Source organism: Arachis ipaensis, chromosome B6 (genome assembly GCF_059453495.1).
Source record: "Arachis ipaensis isolate K30076 ecotype BB chromosome B6, ASM5945349v1, whole genome shotgun sequence".
NCBI lineage: Eukaryota > Viridiplantae > Streptophyta > Magnoliopsida > Fabales > Fabaceae > Arachis > Arachis ipaensis.
This window is the reverse complement of record NC_142441.1, coordinates 59,241,561-59,269,037: the sequence shown is the minus strand read 5'-3', so window position 1 is coordinate 59,269,037 and position 27,477 is coordinate 59,241,561.

Below are 27,477 nucleotides of genomic sequence, written 5' to 3'. Positions count from 1 at the left end.
ACCCCTTTTGTTCTTAAATAGAGCACATCAACAACCCCAAGCGAAAAATAATGAATGTCCCTAGATTTGGATCCTTGATTAGCTTAGGTAAGTGGAGGTGTGTATCATTCAATTGGGAGGATGTACTTGGGAACTTAGGTAGATGTAAAGGTGTGTATTTGTAATTGAATTTGAAAATTCTGGGATTTGTGAACATACTCATGTATTGAATGATTGAACCATATGCATTGAACCTTTGTACATGAAACCCCAAGAAAAAGGGGACCAAAAAGAATTTTTTTTTTGTGTGTTGGTGCACGAAATTGTGATCTCCAGGCTCAAACAAATCCAGGTAATGGCTCCAAAGCTTGGTGCTCTGATCTTAATTCATGATTGTCACAACTTCGATACAACTAACCAGCAAGTGCACTGGGTCGTCCAAGTAATACCTTACGTGAGTAAGGGTCGAATCCCACGGAGATTGTTGGTATGAAGCAAGCTATGGTCACCTTGTAAATCTCAGTCAGGCAGATATAAAGTGATAATGGTGTTTTCGAATATTATATAATAAAATAGGGATAGAGATACTTATGTAATTCATTGGTAGGAATTTCAGATAAGCGAATGGAGATGCTTTTCGTTCCTCTGAACCTCTGCTTTCCTGCTATCTTCATCCAATCAGTCTTACTCCTTTCCATGGCTGGCTTTATGTGATACATCACCACTGTCAATGGCTACTTTCGGTCATCTCTCGGGAAAATGATCCAATGCCCTGTCACGGCACGGCTAATCGTCTGGAGGCATCACCTTTGTCAATGGCTTCATCTTATCCTCTCAGTGAATAATATGCTCACGCACCCTGTCACGGCACGGCTATTCATCTGTCGGTTCTCGATCATGCTGGAATAGGATTTACTATCCTTTTGCGTCTGTCACTAACGCCCTGCAATCGCGAGTTAGGAGCTCGTCACAGTCATTCAATCATTGAATCCTACTCGGAATACCACAGACAAGGTTTAGACCTTCCGGATTCTCTTGAATGCCGCCATCATTCTAGCTTACGCCATGAAGATTCTGGTTAGGAGATCTAAGAGATATTCATTCTAGCTTAATTCATGTAGAACGGAAGTGTTTGTCAGGCACGCGTTCATAAGGGAGAAGGATGATGAGTGTCACACATAATCATCACCTTCATCACGTTCTTGGGTGCGAATGGATATCTTAGAAGCGAAATAAGAAGAATTGAATAGAAAACAGTAGTACTTTGCATTAATCTTTGAGGAACAGCAGAGCTCCACACCTTAATCTATGGAGTGTAGAAACTCTACCGTTAAAAATACATAAGTGAAGGTCCAGGCATGGCCGAGATGGCCAGCCCCCTAAAACGTGATCAAAGGATCATAAGGTAATCCAAAGATGCCTAATACAATAGTAAGAGGTCCTATTTATAATAAACTAGCTACTAGGGTTTACATGAGTAAGTATTTGATGTATAAATCCACTTCCGGGGCCCACTTGGTGTGTGTTTGGGCTGAGCTTAAGTGTTGCACGTGCAGAGGCCAATTGTGGAGTTGAACGCCAGTTTTTGTGCCAGTTTGGGCGTTCAACTCTGGTTTTGGATCCTTTTCTGGCGCCGGACGCTAGATTTGGGTAGAAAGCTGGCGTTGAACGCCAGTTTACGTCGTCAATTCTTGGCCAAAGTATGAACTATTATATATTGCTGGAAAGCCCTGGATGTCTACTTTCCAACGCAATTGGAAGCGCGCCATTTCGAGTTCTGTAGCTCCAGAAAATCCACTTTGAGTGCAGGGAGGTCAGAATCCAACAGCATCAGCAGTCCTTTTTCAACCTCTGAATCTGATTTCTGCTCAAGTCCCTCAATTTCAGCCAGAAAATACCTGAAATCACAGAAAAACACACAAACTCATAGTAAATTCCAGAAATGTGAATTTAACACAAAATCTATTAAAAACATCCCTAAAAGTAACTAGATCCTACTAAAAATATACTAAAAACAATGTCAAAAAGCATATAAATTATCCGCTCATCATGTGTATATGAGTATGTAAGAAAAAAAATAGAAAAAAAAAATATATATATATATAGAAGAAATAAAAATAGAAAAAGAGGAAGCAATGAAAGGGGACAAGGATGCCCCAAGACAAGGTAATGCATGAGTATGCAAAAAGGTGAAACCCGTAGGGAGCTAGATATTGTATTATAGTTGTATAGGTTGTTCTATGTGTCTAGTGGGATCCTAAGTTAACCAAGGATTCAAATTTTAAGCTCATTTGACCATATACACCCTTACCTTCACCCTAGCCCCATTACAACCCATAAATAAGACCTCATGATACTTGTAAGCATGCATTAAGTAATTGTTGATTGTTAGATGAAAGACAAATCTTGGAAAGCATGATTAGGAGAGGATTGAGTGACGAACCCTATACACTCGAGCGAATAGAGCGGATACACTTCCCGTGAGGGTTCGATGCTCAACTCCTTGTTCCTGGCTTTCACAAGCGTTCATCTAACAAGTTATATGCACTTCATAGTAATGTTCAATTTGGTAGGATTTATGAACTACATATCATTTTCACCCCGTATGCTCATATGTGTTCTTGGAGGATAGATTTACCCTTGACCATGTAGATAGATGATTTTACTTTAGTTGCATGCATTCATTTAGGAAATTTGCATTTCATAAACCCTTTCTTACCATGATCTTTGGTCTTTTTATTTTAAGCATGAGGACATGCTTCATTTAAGTATGCAGAGATTTGATAAACCCCAATTTGTAGTTTATATTGTGTAGAATTTGGGGGATTTTGTCAATATTTCTCACACTTTTCACTAGAATTGCATAGTTTTGTGTTCTGTTCCTAATATTGCTTCATGATGAAAAATATGCTTCTTTTGCCTTAAAAATTGCTATGTTTTGATCCTCTTCTATTACCATTCAATGCCATGACATGTTTGTTAAGTGATTTCAGAATTTATAGGGCAAGAATGGCCTAGAAGAGAGAAAGAAAGCATGCACAAGAGGAAAGAACATGAAGATTTGGATTTTGGGAACTTCAGCATGGGCGCGCATGCGCACCTCACGTGCACGCGTGGATGAGGACAGCTGGAAGCGGCGCGTGTAGATTGGCACTTCCGCGAGGATTAGAGAAATCCACACCAACGTGCACGCGTACATGGTGCACACGCGTGGATCACAAAAGCAATCGGCGCGCACGCACGCATGGCGCACACGCGCGGAAAGCTGCACGTGACCTCATTAAAGGAAATCATGCCTCGCAATTTCTGAGGCTCAAGAGGCCCAAATTCAAGCTGGTTCTGCATGAAAAAGACCCAAGGATGCTAGGGGAAAAGGGGGGATCAATCATTTTTACTTAGACATAATTTTTAGCTACTTTTAGGTTCTTGTTCTTCTAGGGAGAGAAACCCTTGTTCCTCTCTAGATCAAGATTTAATTTGATCTTCCCTTGTTCAATTATGAATTGAATCTTTTTAATTACTAGTTTTAATTGTTTAATTTGAATTCTCTAGTATAATTTTGTTTGAATCTTATGTTAGATTTATGATTTCTAGTCAATTATCATTTTATACCCATCTCATGAATCTTGTGAATCTTGAATTGCTAACGTTACATTGATGATTTCCATGATTAGTTGTATTATTTGAGTGATTGTATGTTGATAATTGTTAGTGGGTACTTGTTAGTTCCAATTTAATTGCAATTTGAATAGGTCTTTTATTAATGCTTACCAGGTGTTTGATGAAATGTTTCCTTTGATTATGGAGTAGTTCTCTTTACTCTTGGCCTAGGCTAAGGGAATTGGGTAAACTTGAGTCATTGGGTCTAATGGATTTGATGATTTGGGAACCTTAGTGGTCAATTTGATAGCCATTGACACTAGCCTACTACTAAGTTAATTGGTAGTTAGGTTGGACCTTATGGGTCGATGTTGACCAAGCCATTTAACATACTTCAAGTATAGAAGTAGACTTAATGAGTTTGGTTCCTTGTAATTGTCAAGATATGGTTATTAGACAAGGATAGTGACCCCAATTCCCATGTCTAGCCATGAGTTGCTTTTATCATTCTTATTTGAAAATCCAAAATCTTGATTGCTTTGTCTTAGTTATAGTTACTTGTTTAGTTTAGAATAGAATTACATTGGATGTTATTTTATGAGTTTGGAATTATTTACATTTTGCTTTAATTGTTTGAATTAGTTTCTTGCATTCCAAGATTACTTGCCTGTTAAGATTCCTAGTTTAATTTCTTGCTCATGACTTACAACCCCGGATTTCTAACCAATGTTGAAGCACATGTTTGCCCATTCCTTGTGAGATGACCCGAGGTTTGAATACTTCGGTTACTTTTATTGGGGTTAAACTTGTGACAACCAATTCCTTCTAAATTTGATACTCGCAGATCATTTTTCGGTTGAGGACTATACTTGCAATTCGAAAAATCTTGTGAAATTCCTTATCGACGGTATCCATGAGCGCATCAGTGAGGTTAAGGTTAGCATAAAAAAAATCTCAAGCAGTTAGTGTGCTTAACAAAAATAAAGAAAAATGCTTAATCTAGAGTATGACCTACTTAATCATTGCCAATCTAAATCAATCCCCGTCAACGGCGCCAAAAACTTGATGGGGGAATATTGATTCCACACAAACTAACCGGCAAGTGTACCGGGTCGCATCAAGTAGTAAAACTCACAAAAGTGAGGTCGATCCCATAGGGATTGATGGATCAAGCAATTTTAGTTTGGTGATAAATTTAGTTAAGCTAACAGTTGGTAATTTGAGTGAAAAGTGACTGACAGAATGTAAGTTGCTGGAAAATGAAAGTGTAGAATGTAAAGTGACAAAACCTAAACGGCAAGAAACTTAAATTGCTGAAACTCAAAGAGCAAGAAACTAAAAGAGCTGAAACTTAAATCGCAAGAAATGTAAATAACTGAATCTTAGAGTGCAAGAAATTTAAATTTGAAGAATCTAAATTGCAAGGAAACTTAAATTGCATGAATTAGAAAGAGGAGTGGGTGTAGTAAATCAAAACAGCAGTAAACAATTGAAATTGAAGTGAAATCAGAGAGAGCTAAATTGAAGAAAATCAAAGGAAATGATTCATCAGGGATTGGAGATATCATAATCCATCATGAACTAATTAAGTCTCAACTCCTTTTTCAATCATATGAGTAGATCTATGGTGGATTAAAATTGATTGAATCCCAATTCCTTGACAATCCAATCTCTCTAATCACAATGAATCTTGCCAATTCCTTTATCTAATTGTCGTGAGAAGAGTTAGAGCAAATTATCTTATCCATTAGCCACATAGATTATCAAAACCTCAATTTCTCCCGATAGAACTACAATTCTAATGTAGGTGATTCCCCTTTTGAGGCTCACACCCACATTCAATTGAATTAAACCCCCTTCCGGAGTGAATATTTTACAATCAAAGCAGAAGATATTCTATAGCTACACAATTGAATTGAGAAGAAGTAGAATTTCATTGATTCACTAAGATTACAGTAGAGCTCCTCCCCCTAATGAATTTGGGGTTTAGTTCATCAGTGCTCTAATCAAAATAGAAAACAAAGAAGTTGCAGAAAAATTCAGAAAAGAAAATACAAAGAGAATTGAGTGCAGAGTTTCCCAATTGGGATTTTGACTCTCTAGCCTTTCAGATCTCAATCTGCCAAGCCCCCTTTCTGAATCAAATTCTTCTCTATTTTTACACTTTCTAATTCAGTCTTCAGGTCCTTGGATTGGGCTTTTTGGCCTTGTTAAAGCAGGTTAGAATGGGTCTCAGTGATGTTGAGGAGGGGTAATTGGCAATTCACGTTTTTGATCTGCATGGGTGCTCAATTTCACTAAAGCTGATGTCAACGTTGGAGCTCACGTTTACCAGAAAACATTGAGTCAAACGTTAGCTTAAAAAAAGGATTTTGAAAGGAATGAGCATTGGCGCCAACGTTTGACACAACGTTGGTGCACCAACATTTTTCCACCCACGCGTGCGCGTTGCCCACGCGTACGCGTAGGTATCATGTTTTGCGCGTGTGCGTTGCTCACGCGTTTACGTGTTTGGCTAAAATCTACATCCACGCTTACGCTCCAACGTTCGCTTACGCTTATGTTTTTAAAAATTTTCGAAGACGTTGGAGGTGGCGTTGGTTCACCAACGTTCGCTCCAACGTTTGCACCCATTGCGCTAACATTGTATACCCCCTTCCAACGTTTGAGGTAACGTTTGTGCGCCAACTTTGGCCACCAACGTTACTTCCTCTACTTTGCTTCTTCCTCTGCTTTTTCCTCTTCTTTCTTGCTTCTTTCTTGTCTCTTCTTCACCTATTATCAATCAAACAATTGCATCAAAGTTTGCTATAATCACAAGGTATTTGCATCATTCATAACATCAAGAAAAATTAGCATAAAACCTTATGAGAAAGCAAATAAATATCCATGTCTAATTGAACCAAGTGATGCATGAAATTCCAATCCAATTACTTACTTATTGTGCAAGAAAGTACATAAACCTAATGAAAACAAGTGAAAAATGCTTGTGAAACTAGCATAAGATGACTTGTCATCAGTGGGAACCCTTTTTCTTTCGAAGGTTCGCGTACGCGGATGATGCTTGCAAACACAAAATCCAATTTTTACACTCATGCGTACGCGAGAACAGGCATTCGTATGCGAGACACCTGTTTTGCTGAAAATGTGACTTTTGTGTTTTTAATTGGCCGCTCTGGCAGAGAAAACCTTCACAATGAGCTTTATTGGTAATGCCAAACTCCAGAGATCCAAGTCTGGCCCAGCCCCTAGAACTAAAATCCTCCATGTGCATAACTCCTGGAGCCAAACTTTGAATTCCTAAGTTTGGCGAGGATCTTCCAGAGGTAAATCATCCTCAATTGTGAGCAAATTGGTGCCAAACTTGATACATCCAAGTTTGGCGCACCCTTCCTGAGTCAAATCCCCTATTTGCTTCGTATTTAGTGCCAAACTTGAGCTGCTCAAGTTTGGTGCCATCTTAGCCGAACTCGACCCCTCCAGGGTATTCTGAAATTCCTTCTAAGTGGACTGGTTCCTGTTTTAAACACTCTGCATGACCAACACACACATAAAATAAAGGAAAAATATAGAAAATCCAAACAAACTGAATAAATCTGAAGCAAAATAGAAAATCTAAGGATACAGAATATTGGGTTACCTTCCAATAAGCGTGCTCCTTTAACGTCACTAGCTTGACGGTCAGTTCTGCTAAGTCAGCAGATGAACGGACCTCTGGCGATCAAACTTGCCTCTAAGAAAGTGCTTCAGCCTCTGGCCATTGACAGTGAACCTCCTATCAGACTTTTCTTCTTGAATTTCCACATGACCATACGATGACACTCTAGTTACCACAAAAAGGTCATGACCACCGGGACTTCAGCTTCCCCGGAAAGAGCTTGAGCTTGAGTTGAATAGTAAGACTTTCTGGCCTGGCTCAAAAGCTTTGGTGGCTATCTTCTTATCATGCCACACCTTGGTCTTTTTTTTAATCGAGCTTTGGATTCTCATAAGCTAAATTTCTGAATTCGTCAGGCTCATTAGTTGAAGGAGCCTCATCTCTCCTGCAGCATTGGCATAAAAGTTCAGGAACTTTGTTGCCCAATATGCTCTGGGCTCCAACTCAACTGGCAAGTGACATGCCTTACCATAGGCCAAATCATTGGGAGACATACCAATAGGGGTCTTGAATGCCATCCGATATGCCCAGAGAGCATTGTTAAGCTTCCTAACCCAGTTTTTTCTTGAAGTACTCATAGTCTTTTCCACATTCCTCTTGAGTTTTCTATTAGAGACCTCAACCTGTTGATGACATGTTACCATGTCATGTTTTTCTATGCCTTTTTCCTTTGGTTTCAATAGGTTTTATGCACTTTCTTGATCCATAAGCAAGCCAAATGGGTAGATTTTCATGTTTCCTTTGATTTAATCAACCATGTATGAATTCATGCTATTTCATGAGGTTTTATGCTAAAATTGTCACATATTATGAAAGAATGAATATCTCGTGATTTTGAGCATAGCTTTGATGAGTTTGGTTGATTAATGATAGGTGAAGAAAGCTTGGAGAAAGGTTGAAGCAAAGAGGAATGGCTAGGAGTGAAGAGAGGACAATGGAATAAGTGAAATTGAACCAGGAAGCAAGAAGTTAGCCCCAACGTTAGCCCCCTAACTTGGAGGCTAACGTTGGAACTTGAAATTTCCTCCCTGGCCATCCCACGTTTGCGCCAACGTTAGCCCCCTAACTTGGAGGCTAACGTTGGCACATAAATTACAAAGGGAGAAGGGCCAACGTTAGCCCCAACGTTAGCCCCCTAACTTGGAGGCTAACGTTGGAACTTGAGAAGATCTCCCCTGGGCACCAACGTTTGCGCCAACGTTAGCCCCCTAACTTGGAGGCTAACGTTGGCACATGAATTACAAAGGGAGAAGGGCCAACGTTTGTGCCAACGTTAGCCCCCTAACTTTGAGGCTAACGTTGGCGCCACACACCACAAGGCATACAAGGGGTATACTTCCAACAAGAATAACTTGAGCTACAGAGCTCCAAATGAGGTGATTCAAGAAGCATTGGAAAGTAGGAATCAAGAGCTTTCCAAGCATATATGGCACTGCATGGTGGACACTAAAATTGAGGGAGAAAACTGCCCCGCAATGTGCATAAATGAACATGGTGGCAACCTGCAGTGAGGCCAACTGACCTCTGCACCTTCAAAGGAGTATAACTCGAGCTGTAGAGCTCCAAATAATGTGCTCCCAACGGCATTGGAAAGTAGACATCCAGGGCTTTCCAACAATGTATAATAGTATGGGGTGGACAATACATTTGAGCCTCCAGAACTGGCGTTTTCGCCAACGTTTGAGGGCTAACGTTACCTCAAACGCTGCACACCAAAGCCAGCGACCATGCCCTCTTCAAATGATCATAACTTGAGTTGTAGATGTCCAATTGAAGTGATTCCAAGTGGGTTAGAAAGCTGACATTCAGAGCTTTCCAACCATATATGATAGTCTATATTGGGCATAAAATTGGCAACATGACAAGAGGACAAAGTTGGCGCCATAAATGTGCATAAGGGAGGCCAACGTTAGGGTCAAAGTTAGACCCCTAACGTTGGCACCAACGTCCATACCAGCAGATTGTGTTTGCTGATGTGAAAAGTTGGAGCCAAAGTTAGACCCCTAACTTTGGCTCAAACTTTAGGTCCAACTTTGGCTAACCTCAAACCCGGTTCAATTGGTTCACTTTGGTTCTTCTTCAAACTTCAAGAGCAATCAACCAAGGCCTCTTTCAACCCAATTCCATCAAGAGCAAAGGCCCAATTGACACCACTCAGAGGCACAAGAGATAGTTAGAATAGAAATTTCATTTTAATTGTAATTTGTTTTGAATTTCATTTTCATTTTGTAAAAATGCCTATAAATAGGCATCTGTTTCATATTTGTAGAGAGGCTGGCTCCACTAGGGAGCACTAGAATTTGAGAGCTCTCTCTTTAATTTTCTTTGTTTTGAATCTTGGGTGGAGAATTGAAGGTGTTCTGTTTCATTCTCCCTCTGAGATTTCTCTTTGTTTTTCTTGCTGCTTTTAATTCACTGTACTTTAAAATTTCAATTCTGTTTTGATTCCCAGCATCCAATTTCCTTTATTCTTCCTGCAATTTAAATTTCCAGTTGCGTGATCTATTGCTCTTTTTAATTTCCAACACCCCAGCCCCTTTACTTTTCATGCAATTTACTTTTCTTGCAATTTAAGTTTCAGCTATTTTACTTTCTTGTTCTTTAACTTACTTGCAATTTTACTTTCTGCACCTTTAAGATTCATTGCAATTTACTTTCTGTTGGCTACATTTCACACAATTCACTAAATGTCAGCTTGACTAAACTAATCACCCACTAAAATTGCTTGATCCATCAATCCCTGTGGGATCGACCTCACTCCCGTGAGTTTTTATTACTTGATGCGACCCGGTGCACTTGCCGGTTAGAATTGTGTGTTTTGGGAGAAATTTATTTTTCACCAAAATACTCATCACCTGTCCACTTGTCTATGGGCTATGATGGTTTGCCACCTTATGACTAATTCCATATCTCTGTAAAAGAGAGTCAAACTATCTATTACAGAAGTGGCTTCCACCATTACTAATTAGTGTCCTTGGGATACCAAACCGGCTGAAAATATATTTCTGAAGAAAGCTTATCACCACTTTAGCGTCATTAGTGGGTAATGCCACTGCTTCCACCGACTTGGACACATAATCAACTGCCACCAAAATATAAGTGTTAGAGTATGAGGGTGGAAAAGGTCCCATGAAGTCAATACCCCACACATCAAACAACTCAATCTCCAGTATTCTTTACTGTGGCATCTCCTGGTTGTGGGGAAGATTCCCCGCTCTCTAGCATTAGTCATAGTTCTTCACAAAATCCTGAGCATCTCTAAATAGAGTCAGTCAATAAAAACTACTTTGAAGGACCTTAGTAGCCGTCCTCTCACCACCAAAGTGGCCTCCATACTCGAAACCATGATAATGCCAAAAAATCTGTTGTGTTTCCTCATCTGAGACACAACGTCGAATTATACCATCTGAGCATCTCTTAAAAAGATAAAGTTCTTCCCACAAGAAGTACTTGGCATCATTGAAAATATTTTTAACTTGTTGTTTAGTGTACTTCTTGAGAATGAACCTCATGGCCTTGTAGTTTGAAATATATACAAACCACGGATCCCTCTGAATCAAGAAAAGTTGCTCATTCGGGAAGTTCTCAGTCATAAGAGTGGGTAGTTGTATTCCCTCCTTAGGCTCAATCCTGGAAAGATGGTCAGTCACTTGATTCTCTGACCTTTCCTGTCTCTAATCTCAATATCAAACTCTGGAAGATGGAGCAACCACCTGATCAATCTTGGTTTAGAATCCTTCTTGGTTAGAAGTTACTTAAGAGCATCATGGTCAGTATAAACAATAACTTTGAAACTAATTAAATAGGACCTAAACTTATCAAATAATTCTTTTTCTGTAGTTGTGTAATTCCTTTGCGCGTTATTTACCACATGGCTAGAATAGTAAATGACGTGCATACGCTTGTCTTGTCTCTGTCCCAAGACATACCCAATAACATAATCACTGGCATCACACATCAACTCAAATGGTAAATCCCAGTTGGGAGGAGCTTTGATGGGAGCCGATACAAGCCTCGCTTTCAGAGTTTCAAAGGCATGTAAACAATCATTATCAAAATTAAAAGGAATGCCCGAAACCAAGAGGTTGCTCAAAGGTTTAGCAATCTTAGATAAATCCTTTGTAAATCTCCTATAAAATCCTGTATGTCCTAAGAAACTCCAGATTGCCTTTGCATTAATGGGTGGTGGTAGTTTCTCAATCACCTCTACTTTAGCTTTATCAATCTCAATTCCTTTGCTTGAAATCCAATGCCCAAGAACAATTACTTCAGTTACCATAAAATGACATTTTTCTCAATTCAAAATAGGTTTATTTCTCGGCACCGTTTCAAGACTAAGGAAAGATGCTTAAGGCAAGAATTAAAAGAATTGCCAAAAATAGAAAAATCATCCATAAATACCTCAATGAACTTTTCAACCATATCTGAGAATATTGAAAGCATACACCTCTGAAAAGTTTCTGGGACATTATAGAGTCCAAACGACATCCTCTGGTAAGAAAACACTCCAAAGGAACACGTGAATGCCGTCTTTACCTAGTCTTAAGGGTCTACAGCAATCTGATTATAGCCAGAATATCCATCTAGAAAACAGTAAAAAGTATGGCCAGTTAACCTATCAAGCATCTTATCAATGAGAGGCAAGGGGAAGTGATCTTTTCTTGTTGCATTTTTTAGCCTTCTGTAATCAATACACATACACCACCCTGTGACGGTCCTTGTGGGAATAAGCTTATTCTTCTCATTCTTGATCACTGCCATCCCTCCTTTCTTGGGAACCACTTGCACAGGACTCACCCAAGGGCTATTAGAAATTGGGTAAATTATCCAGGCATCCTAAAGCTTCATCACCTCTTTTTGGACCACCTTTTTCATAGATGGATTTAGTCGCCTTCGTGGTTGCACAATCGGTTTATCATAGTAAATAGGACCTAAACTTATCAAATAATTCCTTTTCTGTAGTTGTGTAATTCCTTTGCGCGTCATTTAGCACACGGCTAGCATAGTAAATGACATGCATACGATTGTCTTGTCTCTGTCCCAAGACATCCCCAATAGCATAATCACTGGCATCACACATCAATTCAAATGGTAAATCCCAGTTGGGAGGAGCCTTGATGGGAGCCGATACAAGCCTCGCTTTCAGAGTTTCAAAGGCATGTAAACAATCATTATCTAAATTAAAAGGAATGCCCACAACCAAGAGGTTGCTCAAAGGTTTAGTAATCTTAGATAAATCCTTTGTAAATATGCTATAAAATCCTGCATGTCCTAAGAAACTCCGGATTGCCTTTGCATTAGTGGGTGGTGGTAGTTTTTCAATCACCTCCACTTTAGCTTTATCAACCTCAATTCCTTTGCTTGAAATCCGGTGCCCAAGAACAATACCTTCATTTACCATAAAATGACATTTTTTCCAATTCAGAATAAGGTTTATTTCTCAGCACCGTTTCAAGACTAAGGAAAGATGCTTAAGGCAAGAATTAAAAGAATTACCAAAAATAGAAAAATCATCCATAAATACCTCAATGAATGTTTCAACCATATCTGAGAATATAGAAAGCATACATGGTGTACGTGTACACAAACCCAACACTTTTCGTACAGCAGCAGTACCAGCAAGTGCCCTGAGTCATCCAAGTAATACCTGAGCGAGTCAGGATCGATCCCACAAGGATTGTGGCTTGAAGCAAGCAATGGTTGTCTTGCAGGTCTTAGGCAGGCGGAATCAGAAGTTTGATAGATAAATATTTATGGGATTATTATATGTCATAAATGCTTGGATATTAAGTAGAAATAAGGATAGGAATAGAGTTGAGAATCGGAGTTGCTTTGTCTTTCTGAATGAACTCTGGTATTACTGTCTTCCTTGCTTGTGAATGATCTTCTTCTTTGGCAGGCTGTAAGTGATCAGAGCCATTGCCTGTGGTCATTGATCTCCTCTGCTACAGGTCAAATGCCATTGTCCGTGGCCATTCAATCTGACGGAGGCTGAAGCTCTAGCAAGTCGTTCTCTTGGCGATCCTACTCAAAGCGCCACAGACAAGGTTAAATCTTCCGGATTAGAGAACGCTGCTTCTATGGATTCTAGCCTATACCACAGAGACCCTAATCTCCCCATAAATCAACTGAACTGGTGTCTCGAGTAGTCCCAAACAAAGTCGTGGATTAACCGCATGAGAGATGCATAAACATAGCTGTTGGTTTGTGCTTTCTGGCCAAGTCATCTTAGCCTAGTTTTACTAGTCTTTTTCTTTGTTTTTATTAGGTTTTATGAACATTCTTGCATTGTAAGTAAGTAATTTGGAGTGGAATTGCATGGTTTCCTTGAATCAATCAACCACCCTTTAATTTATATTAAATCATGATGTTTAAGCTAAATTTAATTGATAATTAATTGATTTATGAACCTTGTAAAATTCATGATACTTTGATTAGTTGATTTGATTACTTGTAGGTAAAGAAAGAAGAAAATAAGAAAAGCATGGCTTAAGGAGCGTGTCCAAAGGAAGCAAAAAGCGTGCCCAAGAGAAGAACAAGCGTGGCAACATTGAGGAAGAAGGAAAGCTAAGTTGAGAAAGCAAACTTAGCTTCACAAGAAAAAATGGAAAAGAGAAAAACACCAAGCTCAGTTCAATTAGTTAACTGAGCACTAAAGAAAGCAAGGAAACAACATAAAGCTCAGTTCACTAAGTGAGCTTTATCGGGGACTTCTCAAAATTAATTCAAGATGAAGTTCCAAGGGAGGAAGCCACCAAGTTTCGAACCAATGACCCAAGGGAGGCAAGGAACGCTCCTTGCAAGGAAAATCAAGAATAATTAGCCAAAATGCTTCCTCCAAGTTTCGAACAAGGGATCTCTCACCACCAAGCTTGCAAGGAAAATAAGCCAAGATGCATTCCAAGAGGTTTGAACCAAGGAGCTCTTTAGAACACAAGGGAGGAGCGACACTTTTAATGCAAAGAAAATGAGCCAAGATGGCTCTCCCAAGAATCGAACCTGGAGCTCCCTTGCACAAGAACTCCTTACTCTCCACTCCTCCAAGGAAATTAGCTTCAGACTTCCTCCACCAAGGATCGAACTTGGAAGCTTGAGGTTCCAAGCAAGGCGCTACACATGGGGAGCTCTGTTGGTTTTCCCAACTGAGCGCTACATTCCTCCATCACCCACATTTTGGTGCAACACTTTGGCACACCAAGGGGCTGTGACACGCAACAAGAAGCACGCCAAGGATGCCATGATGCGCACAATGGGACACGGCCAAGACTAGAGCTCAGTTCAAAATTCCAACTGAGCTCTAGTGTAATGTAACATGACCAAGGGGCTGGGATGCGCACACAAAATTGGACAAGCAAGGCAAGTTGGGCGCTCAGTTTGGTATTTGAACCGAGCTTTCCCCTGGGAGGTGCACTGGGGCCAAAATTCACTAAAAATCCAATTCAATTCATTTCTTCACCAAATTTTAAAGCCCACCCAAATTCTTAGATCTAAATTAGAAAGTGTATAAATAGGTGTTAGTTTAATTTAGGGATATCTTTTACCTCTGGAACTTTTTTATTTTTCACTTTTGGCTTTCTTTTGATTTCCATTTTTTGTAATTTTGAGCATTTACTTTGAATATGGATCTTAGAGAATTGGGAAGGAGAATTGATCTCTCTTCTTCCTTGTTCTTGCTTGAGCACTCTTTACTTTTCATCTTGGATCTTGAGTGGAGAATTGAAGGAATCTTGTTTCAATCTCACCTTGAGATCTCTTGTTAATCTTTCTGCATAATTCAAATTCTGTTTACTGCCTTCACTTTCTTTTCTTCTGCAATTTACTTTTATATTTTCATTTTGTAATTGTTCTTGTTGGATTAAGGAAGGATTTGAGATTTAGACTTGTTTTCTAGTCTCTTCCACTCCTGAGATCTTCAACATCCTTTTAATTGCTGCAAATTAAGCATCAGTTTTTCTGTTTTCATTCTTCAAGCATTTTTGCTTTTTTGTTTAAGATCTACTTCAATTCAACTCACCTTTTACTCTTTTGTTTGTTGCAATTTACTTCTTCTTGTTTAAATTCTGCAATCCCAGCTCCTAATCCCTTTTATAATTCAAGCAATTTACATTTCTTGCACTTTAAGATTCAGTCATTTACATTTCTTGCAATCTAAGTTTCTGAAATTTACATTACTTGCACTTTAAGATTCAGCACTTTTACTTCCTATTCTTGTCAATTTACTGCAATTCTTCCCTCTCCCTTTACAATTCATGCAATTTAGTTTCTGTCAATTACAAACCACTCAACCAATACTTGATTTGCTTGACTAAATCAACCACTAAACTAAAATTGCTTAATCCTTCAATTCCTGTGGGATCAACCTCACTCATGTGAGTTATTATTACTTGATGCGACCCGGTACACTTGCCGGTGAGTTTTGTGTTGGATCGCTTTCCACACATCAAGTTTTTGGCGCCGTTGCCGGGGATTGAATTAGATTGACAATGATTAAGTGAAGTGGAGATCTAGATCAAGCATTTTTTTTCTTTTTTGTTTCTTTAATTTTTGATTAACACACTAACTGTTTGAATTTTTGCTTAAGCTAACTAAAACCCCACTTTAGCAATAGAGTGGAGCTCTTCTGGTTTCTCTGGCTTTGTGTGATTTTTATGTTTTTGCTTGTTGAATATACGAGAGAAGCAATTCTCTTCTATTGATCTTTCAAGCCTGTCAACTGTTTGATATATTGTGCCAACTAACCCTCTAACCATATTTTGGCATGAGTATATTCAATCTTCATTTGGACTGTTTGTGATTGTGAAGATTATGGAGAAGAACCCAACAAATTCCAATCTTTGTAGGAACAGTGTCCTTACCCCAGATGACAATGCAACCCATGAATTGAAGCATCCACTCATCACCATGAACGATATTGCTCAATGGCTTGAAGCCTTCCCACAAGGAAACATAATCGGAGGGGAGGAACTAATGAGTGAATTCCTGGCCAAGTTGAAACAACCCCAGGGAATTGATATGCTAAAGGTAGAAGTGCAATCATTCACACAAGAGAAGGGAGTTGTGGAAATTGAAGGTGTCAGTGCAGTCATGAACCAAAACAAGCAGATGCATCAACAGACTCTGCAACAACTAGAGATGATGGTCAGAAAAATCAACGAGCTGCGAACTGCTGTAGTAAATGCATACAACCTAACTCAAAACTCACATGGTTAGAATCAACCTGAACAAGGTTTTGGAGCAATTGACCATGAGCAATAAAGTTATGAGCGATTACACTATCCAAACAATACCGCATGTATGTTCCAACACAAGTTTCAAGGTGATGTGTACAACCCGCCCTGGAGAACTCATTCCAACTGGAGGAGAAGTGAGCACCAAAATCAAGGACCAAAGGACTTCAACTACAACAACCCCAATTTCCCAAACCAGCAAAGACACTACCATACCAATATTAACCACTACACATCACCACCACAACACTCACCCTTCCAACCTCAGACACCCCACAACCAACCAATCTCACAAGACTCTCAGAGGATCACCAACTTAGAGATCTTAATAGAGAGAATGATGAAGCACCAAAAAGAAACAAGTAAAGAACAAGAAGCCTCCATCAGAAAACTTGAGAGGCAAATAGCACAACTGGCTAAGCACCTTGCAGAAATGGGTGAGGAGAGGGCAATTACCTCCCCCAGAGCCACTGAAGACAACCTGAAAGACAATGAGAAAGTTACCAGGTGTGAGAAATGGAAAGCAATCATAGAGGCAAGTGAGAAGAGGGCTACGGGAAAAGAAACAATCATCAAGAAAAAGCACCACAGAGAAGTTCCTCAAGAAGAAATAGAGAAAAGAAAGCCCACAGTAAGAGGAGAAAATCAAAGGCAACAGAAGCCTCAACGTCCATGATCAGAGGATGGAGGATGTCAAGCTAGTGACAATAAAGAAGCGCTTGTTGGGAGGCAACCCAACGTGAGGTAGTTATCTTTTCATAGCTAGTTTAATAAAAAGGTCAATTAGTTTTATCTATACTACAAGAAGCTAAGTTTGGTGTTGCACACCAAAATAATGTAAGAGAGAATGAAGGATTCTAAGTTTGGTGTTCCACCAAAATTTCATCGTAAAATGCATTCTCACTTTTTGCATAATGCTAGCTTCAAGCATTTAGATAAACTAGTTAACTATCCTGCTGTCTCCTAGTTTTTAGTTCTATTACCCTTGGCAAAGAAAAAAAGAAGTTCTACATATGGTCAGTCTGATGCTCGAGAACCATTGGCAAGGTACTAAGTTTGGTGTTCCCACACCAAAGTAAGTTCAAAATCCCACAAATAACTCATGCATGCTAACTATTTTTCAAGTGCTTGGGAACAAGCAACTTTCAATATCATTGCAGAGTATCATACAAGCTTTTGGAAGAATTAAGCATCGTCAACCAAAAAAAGGAAAAAGGAATGTAAAGACCAGCAATGATGATGATGAGGAGTAAAGCAAGCAAACTTCAAAAGGTTGTATTGTTAAGTGATTATTTTGCATCACTGCTATGATTGAAAGTGATATTATACCCCTATCTGTCTTCCTGTCTAGTATAGTTTCTCTGTAATTCAATAATTAAGATGCTTGATCATTCACAACCCTATAATCTCCAAACTTGTTTGCACTCAATATCTCAAAAATGCATCACATGAAAGTTCTTTGAAAAGAGGGATTGAGGAATTAAACAATTTTGAGGCAAGCAAAGATTAGGAGAAGTGGTGGTTCTAGTTGTATGATTATGCATTGAGGTTGCATGCTTATGAAAACTTGCATGGGAGCTAATAGGCAGGACGTAGAGTTTAAAGAAGTATTGTGGAGATTCTCAAACATTTATTGATCCAAGAAGCAGCAAACAAAAGAAAATAAATAAAATACAAAAACAAAAGAACATGGCCCAAGGCTCTGAGCATCAATTACTAGGCAGAAAAGAAGAAAGAAACAAGAACTCAAAGAGTTGTTATCCTAGTAAATGCTTGTGGTCGAATGTGCCAAAGAGAGAGGCTTGAGCAAGTAAATCCTTAGGGGTGCTTTAACACCTAATACCTTAAAACCAACTGGTTTATGAGTATTGATTGAAAGCTTATCTAAAGAGCCGCTTTGAGACATGACACTTAGAGTCAAGGCCAAAACATAAAAATCATAAGCTACTTCAAGGTGATTACATATAAAGAGATCTCCATGATACCATTTGGATGAAAGTCCTAAGACCTAAGACTTCTAAGATGTAGGGACTAGTAAGCACTGAAGCCCTTGTATGAGCATATAATTTAGAGTTCACCCCACTGTCACTTAATCACTTCACTCACAGGACAGTACAAGTTATTCTTCAATCCATTCCAATTGAAAGAACCTTTGAGCATAATTATCTTCTTGCTTGGGGACAAGCAAGTTTTAAGTTTGGTGTTGTGATGACAAGTCATCTTAGCCTAGTTTTACTAGTCTTTTTCTTTGTTTTTATTAGGTTTTATGCACATTCTTGCATTGTAAGTAAGTAATTTGGAGTTGAATTGCATGGTTTCCTTGAATCAATCAACAACCCTTTAATTGATATTAAATCATGAGGTTTAAGCTAAATTTAATTGATAATTAATTGATTTATGAACCTTGTGAAATTCGTGATACTTTGATTGGTTGATTTGATTACTTGTAGGTGAAGAAAGAAGAAAATAAGAAAAGCGTGGCTTAAGGAGCGTGTCCAAAGGAAGCAAAAAGCGTGCCCAAGAGAAGAACAAGCGTGGCAACATTGAGGAAGAAGGAAAGCTAAGTTGAGAAAGCAAACTGAGCTTCACAAGGAAAAATGGGAAAGAGCAAAGCACCAAGCTCAGTTCAATTAGTCAACTGAGCACTAAAGAAAGCAAGGAAACAACATAAAGCTCAGTTCACTAAGTGAGCTTTATCGGGGACTTCTCAAAATTAATTCAAGATGAAGTTCCAAGGGAGGAAGCCACCAAGTTTCGAACCAATGACCCAAGGGAGGCAAGGAACGCTCCTTGCAAGGAAAATCAAGAAGAATTAGCCAAAATGCTTCCTCCAAGGTTCGAACAAGGGATCTCTCACCACCAAGCTTGCAAGGAAAATAAGCCAAGATGCATTCCAAGAGGTTTGAACCAGGGAACTCTTTGGAAGACAAGGGAGGAGTGCCACTTTTAATGCAAAGAAAATAAGGCAAGATGGTTCTCCCAAGATTCGAACCTAGAGCTCCCTTGCACAAGCACTCCTTACTCTCCACTCCTCCAAGGAAATTAGCTTCAGACTTCCTCCACCAAGGATCGTACTTGGAAGCTTGAGGTCCCAAGCAAGGCGCTACACATGGGGAGCTCAGTTGGTTTTCCCAACTGAGCGCTACATTCCCCCATCACCCACATTTTGGCGCAACACTTTGGCATACCAAGGGGCTGTGACACGCAACAAGAAGCACGCCAAGGATGCCATGATGCGCACAATGGGACACGGCCAAGACTAGAGCTCAGTTCAAAATTCCAACTGAGCTCTAGTGTAATGTAACATGACCAAGGGGCTGGGACGCGCACACAAAATTGGACAAGCAAGGCAAGTTGGGCGCTCAGTTTGGTATTTGAACCGAGCTTTTCCCTGGGAGGTGCACTTGGGCCAAAATTCACAAAAAAATTCAATTTAATTCATTTCTTCACCAAATTTTAAAGCCCACCCAAATTCTTAGATCTAAATTAGAAAGTGTATAAATAGGTGTTAGTTTAATTTAGGGATATCTTTTACCTCTGGAACTTTTTTATTTTTCACTTTTGGCTTTCTTTTGATTTCCATTTTTTGTAATTTTGAGCTTTTACTTTGAATCTGGATCTTAGAGAATTGGGAAGGAGAATTGATCTCTCTTCTTCCTTGTTCTTGCTTGAGCACTCTTTACTTTTCATCTTGGATCTTGAGTGGAGAATTAAAGGAATCATGTTTCAATCTCACCTTGAGATCTCTTGTTAATCTTTCTGCATAATTCAAATTCTGTTTACTGCCTTCACTTTCTTTTCTTCTGCAATTTACTTTTATATTTTCATTTTGCAATTGTTCTTGTTGGATCAAGGAAGGATTTGAGATCTAGACTTGTTTTCTAGTCTCTGCCACTCCTGAGATCTTCAACATCCTTTTAATTGCTGCAAATTAAGCATCGGTTTTTCTATTTTCATTCTTCAAGCATTTTTGCTGTTCTGTTTAAGATCTACTTCAATTCAACTCACCTTTTACTCTTCTGTTTGTTGCAATTTACTTCTTCTTGTTTAAATTCTGCAATCCCAGCTCCCAATCCCTTTTATAATTCAAGCAATTTACATTTCTTGCACTTTAAGATTTAGTCATTTACATTTCTTGCAATCTAAGTTTCTAAAATTTACATTACTTGCACTTTAAGATTCAGCACTTTTACTTCATGTTCTTGTCAATTTACTGCAATTCTTCCCTCTCCCTTTACAATTCATGCAATTTAGTTTCTGCCAATTACAAACCACTCAACCAATACTTGATTCGCTTGACTAAATCAACCGCTAAACTAAAATTGCTTAATCCTTCAATCCCTATGGGATCGACCTCACTCATGTGAGTTATTATTACTTGATGCGACCCGGTACACTTGCCGGTGAGTTTTATGTTGGATCGCTTTCCACACATCAGTGATGAACAGAGCTAATTTGTCAGATCATCCTGCTCACCACGATGAAGAACGGGATATAAATCTTAGAGATAGATCAAACCCAGATCGAAGAAGAAATAGAAATACTTTTATTAATTCATAGGACTCAGCAGGGCTCCTCCCCTCAACCTAGGAGGTTTAGAAACTCATACTAAAAGTAAAAACAATACAAAACTCGAAAATAGCATAAATTTATATGTTCAAAGGTGTGAATTACATAAACATAATGCCTTAAATACTAAACAAATGACTAGTAATGGTAAAATAATCTACTTAGTGCTAAAAACCACTTCTGGGCCCCACTTTGTGAGTGTTTGGGCTGAGATTTGATGAAATCCATGTGCTTAGGCTTCCTTGGGCGTTGAACTATAGTCCTGGCACCTTCTTGGGCATTGGACTCCAGCTTGGAATCCCTTTCTGGCGCTGGATGCCAGAACTAGTCAGATGGCTGGCGTTGAACGCCAGTTTTGGGCCTTCTAATCTGAAGCAAAGTATAAACTATTATATATTTCTGGAAAGCTCTGGAAGTCAGCTTTCTTTAGTCATTGAGAGCCCTCCATTTGGTCTTCTGTAGCTCTAGAAAAGCTCTTCTAAATGTAGGTAGGTCAGATTTGGACAGCATCTGCAGTACTTTCTCTATCTCTGAATCAGACTTCTGCTCCAGCTCCTCAATTGCAGCCAGAAAATACCTAAAATTGTTCAAAAACACAAAAACTCATAGTAGAATCTAAAAATGTGAATTTAACACTAAAACCTAAAAAAACTTAATAAAAACTAAACATAAACTACTAAAAACTATATGAAAATGATGTCAAAAAGCGTATAAAATATCCGCTCATCACAACACCAAACTTAAACCGTTGCTTGTCCCTAGGCAACTAAAAACACAGTAAGATAAAAAGAAAATTAAGATACAATAAATTTATATGTTTCAAATGAAGCAAAGTTGAAATTATATGATATTATTAACTCTCTTAGTTAAGCTTATTTTGATTCTTGAACACAGCTTTCTGAGGCTTGGCTGTGACCCTAAGCACTCTGTTTTCCAGTATTAACACTGGATACATTCATGCCACAAAGACTTTACCTGGGTGATTGATGACAAGTCATCTTATGCTAGTTTCACAAGAATTTTTCATTTGTTTCATTAGTTTTATGCACTTTCTTGAGCAATAAGTAAGTAATTGGATTGGAGTTTCATGCATTTCCTAAGACAATTAAACATGGTTGTTTATGTGCTTTCTCATAAGGTTTTATGATAATTTTGCTTGATGTATTAAATGAGGCAAACACCTTGTGATTATAGCCAACTTTGATGCAATTGTTTGATTGATTTTAGGTGAAAAAGAAGCAAGAAGGAAGCAAGAAGAAGAATAAAAGCAATATAGTGTTGGAAGAGAAGGGATAGGCAAAATTTTTGAAAGGAAAAATTGGGTGCTAATGTTGAGGGAAACGTTGGTGATCCAACGTTGCCTCAAACGTGGGAGAAAAGAAGTTCTTCAAGATTGCTGGTGCTGGCGTTGGAGGGAACGTTGGTGAGCCAACGTTACCTCCAACGTCTTTGATGGTTTTCAAAAGATGGAGCCAGAAAAATTTTGGGCAACGCATACACGTCAATGACGCGTACGTGAGGATATATAAAGCACACATATGCATGAGTTGCGCGCACGCGTAGAATGGCAAAATTCACCATCGACGCGTACGCGTTGGTCACGCATGCGCGTGACGGAACGAACGTTGGAGGTCCAATGTTACCTCAAACTTTGCCTCCAACATCCGCGACGAGCAACCCAAAATTTGATTTGGAAAAGTGAAATCAGCGCGTACGCGTGGATGCAAATTTTGGCCAGACACGCCAACGCGTTAGTGACGCACACACGCAGAACGCCATTTTGACGCGTACGTGTAGGCGACGCGCATGCGTGGGTGGAAAAATGTTGGCACACCAACGTTGAGTCAAACGTTGGCTCCAATGCTTAATCCTTTGGAAATCCTCTCACCAACGTTGAGGCCAACGTGAACACCAGCATTGATAAAATTCAACACCCTTGCAGACCAAAAACGTGAATTGCCAATTGCCCCTCTTCAACATCACTAAGACCCATTCTTGCTGGTTTCAGGAAAGCCCAATCCAAGGACTTGAAGACCAATTTGCAAAGTGTATAAATAGAAGGAAATTTGATGTGAAAGGGAAAGCTAGTCAGTAGGAAATCTCAGCTTATAGAGTTAGTTAGCAAATCTGAATTTATTCCTTCAACAATTTTCTTTTGCAATTCTCTGTAACTTTCTAATTTTTGGTTTTACTTGAGCAATGATGAACTAAACCCCAATTTCATTAGGGGGAGGATCTCCAGTGTAATTCCAATGAATCAATGAAATTCTTCGTCTTCTCAATTCAATTGTGTAGCTATTGGGTATCTTCTGCTTTGACTGTGATTTATTCACTCTGGTAGGAGGTTTAATTCAACTGAATGTGGGTGTGAGCCTTGGAAGGGGAATCACGTTCATTAGAGCTGAAGCTCTATCCTTTACAGTTCTCATTACCAATACTATTCAGGAGGAATTAAGGTTTTGAGAATTTGTGTGGCTTATGGATAAGAGAATGTGCTCTAACTCTTCTCATGACAATTAGATCAATGAATTGGCAAGGTTGATTATGATTAGAGAGATTGGATTGCCAAGGAATTGGGATCCAATCAATTTTAATCTGCCATAGATCTACTCAAATGATTGAGAAAGGAGTTGAGACCAGATAAACAACTATTTTATGGTTTATCTTGTACTCAATCGAGTCGTTTTTCTCAAGTCTTTGCACACTTATTCATATGATTTTCATGATTTTACAATTCCTTCCCAGATTTTATTCTATGATTGAAAACTTCCTTCTTAGACCCTTAAATATAGTATTTTAATTCTCCTTTCTACCATTCAATGTCGTGATCTGTGTGTTAAGTATTTTCAGGCTTTATAGGGCAGGAATGGCTTAGAGAATGGAAAGGAAGCTTGCATAAAGGGAAGAAGCACAAGAAATAAAGGAGATAACTAGTGAGCATCGACGCGCACGCATGGCTTACGCGTGCGTGTAAATTGGAGTTTTGCACGGTGACGCGTGCGCTTGCCTGCCGTGTACGTGTGATAAGGAAGTTCGCCAAACGACGCGTACGCGTGACATGCGCTACCTGCAGAAATCGCAGAAAACACTGGGGGTGATTTTGGGCTGAGTTTGGACCCAATTTTCGGTCCAAAAACACAGACTAGAGCCAGGAGACAAGCAGAGACTCGACACACATTCCTATTCATATAGTTTTTAGTTTTAGTTTAGAATCTTAGAGAGAAATTACTACTTCCTTTAGGTTTCCTTCACATTCATAGATTTCTAGTTTTTATGCTTTTGATGCTTTTGCTTTGGATATTGAGAAGTGTCATTACCTCTGTTGAAGTCGCTCTTATTCTAGTTTTAGTTCTTATTCCTTTACTCTTTTGATTACCTATTAATCCTGTTCAGATAAGGATGTTGCATTTTGGGATTTGTTAATGCAAAGAATTACTTTTACCTTTAATTAATTTTCCGTTCCTATTTTATTTAATTTATCATGTCTTCTTCTTATATGTTTGTGAACGTTATACTCATGTCAATGGAGTAGACTCCCAACTTGACTTGGGGGTTGATTAAAAGGAGACCCTTGAGTTGGAATGCTCAAGTGATTAGTTAAATTGGAATTTGTTAGCTAACTCTCTAGGCACTAACACTAATCCTTCCCAAGGGAGAGGATTAGGACTAGTGAATAAGAGTTAGCTCAATCATTTGACTTTCCTTTATTTAGTAAGGGTTAACTAAGTGAAAACAACAACCTCTTGCTATTCCACTTGGGAAAAGCCAACAAGGATAGAACTTCCAATTAATCTACCCCCGGTCAAGGCTTTTATTCGATTATATAAATTCTCTCGCCAATCTTCATTGCTTTAATTTACAATTATTTATTTTCCTGTTGTCCAACTCTTAAAATTTCTCAAAAAAGTCCTGACTAATAAATTAGCACTCTTTTGTCAACTCGTTGGGAGACGAACTGGGATTTCTACTCCCATTATTTTTATTCTAATTTTGTGACAACCCTTCTAAATTGATAAGCGAATTTTTCGTTGGTTAGGAACTGTACTCGCAACGTTATTTCTATATTAATTTCTTAATCGGCTAATTTCCGCCACGTCAATTTTTGGCGCCGTTGCCGGGGAGTTGCAATAGCGTGCTAAATTGTTAGTTGGTGTAAATATTTTTAATTTTATTTATTTGCATATTTTATTCTATTTTATTACCATGAGCTGTATGTTTCTTTCGTTGAATGATGCGTTCACTGCCTGATCCGAGCTTAGCCGCATTTGTTCCTGAAATTGAAAGAACTCTTTCGCGTTTTAGGCGAGCTCGGCGTAGGTTAGCTTCTGAGGGTGGTGAAGTGGTTACCATCAATTCACCAGTCTCATCAGAGGGCGGATCTGAACCGCTATTTGAGGAAGAAACAAGCTTCTCTTCTACTAATTTGGTTGATTTACGTGCAGGTAATATGGTGGAGCCCAGGAGGATTACTCTCCAGGAAGCTGGAGCTCCAGACTTTACACTGCAACCGTATCAAGCGTGTCATCCAAATCTAGCTGCAAATTTTGAACTGAAGACTGCGCTAATCAACTTGATACCTAAGTTTCATGGCTTACCTGCTCAGGAGCCTATAAAGCACCTCAGGGATTTTCAGACAGCTTGTTCTACTGTTAGGCGTCATGGTGCAAATGAGAATGCTATTTTGCTAACCGCCTTCCCGTTTTCTCTTGAGGGAAAGGCGAGGGAGTGGTACTATACTCAACCTGAGGCAGTTGTTACTAACTGGGATATGCTTAGGAGAGAATTCTTGGAAAAATACTTCCCAGCTGAAGTTACTGATAGACTGAGGAAAGAAATTTCCTGCATTATTCAAGGCAAATCAGAGACTCTTTATGAGTATTAGGAGCACTTTAGAAATCTTCTGGACGCATTCCCTCACCACATGATTGACAAGTTGGTGTTGATCAGCTACTTCACACAACGCATGAAGCCTCAGGATAAGACTACATTGGATGGTGCGAGTAATGGTTCTCTGAAAAAGTACAAGACCACAGATGAATCGTGGCAACTGATCAGCAACCTAGCTGAGTCCACTCGGAATGCTAGTCACAGGAACAACCATCCCAAAGCTGTTGCAGAGTTTTCCTCTAGCAGTGAGACTACTGCTCTCACACAGACTCTGTGTAAGATGACCAACCTACTGAAGCAGATACAGCTGAATCAACAACAACATCAGCCTCCCCCATCGCGACAGAGTCAACAGTTGGTTCCTCAAAGAGTATGTGGAATATGTGCCGATTATGCACATTACACTGATGAATGTCCATAGCTCCAACAAGAAGACAACACCTTGGCAGCTACTCATAATTTTTATGACCTCCCGAATCAAGGATACTATCAACAAAGAGGCAATTACAACCAAGGTGGAAACTACAATCAAGGTTGGCAAGATAATTCCAACCAAGGATGGAGGGACAACTACAACAGAGGAGGCAGAGACAACAATGGAAATCAGAGGTGGAACAACAACAACAACAACAGACAGTAGAACTAGAACCAGCCTTATAGAGCGCCTCACCTAAGACAGTCCCAAGAGCCTCAGAACAACCAATAGCAGGTCCCTCAAGTCACTTACCCATCTTCTTCCCCCAAGGACGAGTTGCTTCACTCCCTTGTGCAAGGACAAAAGATCATTCAAAGCACACTTACCGGTCTAACTTCTGCTATACAAGCTCTCATCTCCCAGATGGGATCATTGAGTACCTCCAACACTCAACCAGCAAACTCCAGTTCACTTCCGTCTCAGCCTTTACCCAACCCCAAAAGAGGAATCAACGCCATTACTTTGAGGTCTGGGACTACACTACCAGAGAGGAGTCATGAGGAGCCAAGCTTAAGAGAAGACACTCCAGTTGAATGTACTGTGGAGGTAGAGGATGTTGAAGAAGAAGAAGATGGAAAGTACATAGGCCACTAGTTCCCTCTGCAAGCCGGCCTGCAGGCCCATCTTTGGATACTCCTCCTTCTTCTACTCCACCATCATCCACACCACAGGCACCATCCACCCATCAGATGTTCTTTCAGATCCTTGAGAGGCTCGACCGGCAAGACTGGTAGATGGAGTAAATGGAGCGCCGTAACAAGCGCCGATACAACTACCTGAAGGAACTCATAGTGGGTACTCACCCACCTCCAGAACAGAAGGACACCCCGGACTCTCCCTCATCTAGTAGCACAGGAAGCCAAGGCGAACCAGACAGCGAAGGTGATGCTTCCAGCCCTCCCTTGCTCCTTACTGATGGCACGGAGGACCGTGCAAAACCTTAAGTGTGGGGAGGTCAGTCCCTGACTTCTGGAGGTAACTTCTCTCTTTTAACACCAACATTTTAGCTTTTCTTTTGTTAGATAGGATAGAGTGCATGATAATAATTGTTTGCATGTATGTTCTGCTTGGTTGAAGTGATA